Raw genomic sequence first — 2,500 nt, 5'->3', positions numbered from 1 at the left:
CAAATTTATACAATTCAGGTAGAGTCTAGATATGCGCTTTTCAAATTCTCTCGCCTAGCTATTTGCGATTATGTCCTGTTTTCATGTAACTTTGACCCTTTTGTCGGTTTCGTTGGTCTAGGGGTATGATTCTCGCTTAGGGTGCGAGAGGTCCCGGGTCCAAATCCCGGACGAGCCCGGAAGTGCTCTTTTGAAAAAGTCAATAGATGTGATTAGTAAAATGAAATATGTCCATACGAAAAGGTCACTTCCAAATTTATTCAACTAACGTAGAGTCTAGAGATGCGCTTGTCGAATTCTCTCGCCCAGCTATTTGCAATTATGTCCCGTTGAAATGTAACTTTCACCCTTTTGTCGGCTCGTTGGTCTAGGGGTATGATTCTCGCTTCGGGTGTGAGAGGTCCCGGGTTCAAATCCCGGACGAGCCCGATGGAACTTATTTGATGCTGTTAGCGGTTGTAATTTGTAAATGATGAGAAAAAAGTTACTCCCCAATTTGGTCAGTGAACGACCATATTGCTAGTATGTTTCCAAAAAATAGGCAAACACAACAAACTAGTTAAAAAAAACAAGCAATTTGTTGACCACGGATACGCTGATTCAATTCTCTTGCCTGGCCAAATAGGATTTTGTCCCATGGACATAGCATTAATAGTTTTTGTCGGCTCGTTGGTCTAGGGGTATGATTCTCGCTTTGGGTGCGAGAGGTCCCGGGTCCAAATCCCGGACGAGCCCGGGATAGGTCTTTTGAAAGTCAATAGATGTGATAAGTAAAATGAAATATGTCTATACGAAAATGTAACTTCCAAATTTTTTCAACTAACGTAGAGTCTAGAGATGCTCTTGTCGATATCTCTCGCCCAGCTATTTGCAATTATTTCCCGTTGACATGTAACTTTCACCCTTTTGTCGGCTCGTTGGTCTAGGGGTATGATTCTCGCTTTGGGTGCGAGAGGTCCCGGGTCCAAATCCCGGACGAGCCCGGAAGTGCTCTTTTGAAACAGTCAATGGCTGTGATTAGTCAAAGAAAATATGTCGGAATGAAAATGTTACATCCAAATTTATTCAATTAACGTAGAGTCTAGAGATGCTCTTGTCGATATCTCTCGCCCAGCTATTTGCAATTATTTCCCGTTGACATGTAACTTTCACCCTTTGGTCGGCTCGTTGGTCTAGGGGTATGATTCTCGCTTTGGGTGCGAGAGGTCCCGGGTCCAAATCCCGGACGAGCCCGGAATTGGTCTTTTAAAAAAGGCAATAGATGTGATTAGTAAAATGAAATATGTCTATACAAAAATGTTACTTCCAAATTTTTTCAACTAACGTAGAGTCTAGAGATGCGCGTGTCGAATTCTCTCGCCCAGCTATTTGCAAATATGTCCCGTTGACATGTAACTTTCACCCTTTTGTCGGCTCGTTGGTATAGGGGTATGATTCTCGCTTAGGGTGTGAGAGGTCCCGGGTCCAAATCCCGGACGAGCCCGGAATTGGTCTTTTGAAACAGTCAATGGCTGTGATTAGTCAAACGAAATATTTCTATACAAAACGTTACTTCCAAATTTATTCAACTAACGTAGAGTCTAGAGATGCGCTTGTCGAATTCTCTCGCCCAGCTATTTGCAATTATTTCCCGTTGACATGTAACTTTCACCCTTTTGTCGGCTCGTTGGTCTAGGGGTATGATTCTCGCTTAGGGTGCGAGAGGTCCCGGGTCCAAATCCCGGACGAGCCCGGAAGTGCTCTTTTGAAAAAGTCAATAGATGTGATTAGTAAAATGAAATATGTCCATACGAAAAGGTCACTTCCAAATTTATTCAACTAACGTAGAGTCTAGAGATGCGCTTGTCGAATTCTCTCGCCCAGCTATTTGCAATTATGTCCCGTTGAAATGTAACTTTCACCCTTTTGTCGGCTCGTTGGTCTAGGGGTATGATTCTCGCTTCGGGTGTGAGAGGTCCCGGGTTCAAATCCCGGACGAGCCCGATGGAACTTATTTGATGCTGTTAGCGGTTGTAATTTGTAAATGATGAGAAAAAAGTTACTCCCCAATTTGGTCAGTGAACGACCATATTGCTAGTATGTTTCCAAAAAATAGGCAAACACAACAAACTAGTTAAAAAAAACAAGCAATTTGTTGACCACGGATACGCTGATTCAATTCTCTTGCCTGGCCAAATAGGATTTTGTCCCATGGACATAGCATTAATAGTTTTTGTCGGCTCGTTGGTCTAGGGGTATGATTCTCGCTTTGGGTGCGAGAGGTCCCGGGTCCAAATCCCGGACGAGCCCGGGATAGGTCTTTTGAAAGTCAATAGATGTGATAAGTAAAATGAAATATGTCTATACGAAAATGTAACTTCCAAATTTTTTCAACTAACGTAGAGTCTAGAGATGCTCTTGTCGATATCTCTCGCCCAGCTATTTGCAATTATTTCCCGTTGACATGTAACTTTCACCCTTTTGTCGGCTCGTTGGTCTAGGGGTATGATTCTCGCTTTGG

At 43.1% G+C, this 2,500-nt stretch overlaps 3 non-coding genes across 3 annotated transcripts; all 3 read left to right on the top strand.

Moving 5' to 3' along the window:
• Nucleotides 1–356: 356 nt before the first annotated feature.
• On the top strand, nt 357–428 carry trnap-cgg (transfer RNA proline (anticodon CGG)). The gene has a single exon. It is a non-coding gene; the product is annotated as a tRNA-Pro (tRNA).
• A 1,232-nt stretch (nt 429–1,660) lies between these two features.
• On the top strand, nt 1,661–1,732 carry trnap-agg (transfer RNA proline (anticodon AGG)). Its single transcript has one exon. It is a non-coding gene; the product is annotated as a tRNA-Pro (tRNA).
• Nucleotides 1,733–1,910: 178 nt separating this feature from the next.
• On the top strand, nt 1,911–1,982 carry trnap-cgg (transfer RNA proline (anticodon CGG)). Its single transcript has one exon. It is a non-coding gene; the product is annotated as a tRNA-Pro (tRNA).
• Nucleotides 1,983–2,500: the final 518 nt, after the last annotated feature.

The sequence above is a fragment of the Gasterosteus aculeatus genome, chromosome 4, assembly GCF_964276395.1.
Source record: "Gasterosteus aculeatus chromosome 4, fGasAcu3.hap1.1, whole genome shotgun sequence".
In the NCBI taxonomy this organism is placed as follows: domain Eukaryota; kingdom Metazoa; phylum Chordata; class Actinopteri; order Perciformes; family Gasterosteidae; genus Gasterosteus; species Gasterosteus aculeatus.
Note: the sequence above shows the minus strand (reverse complement) of the source record. Positions and strands in the feature narration are given on the sequence as shown.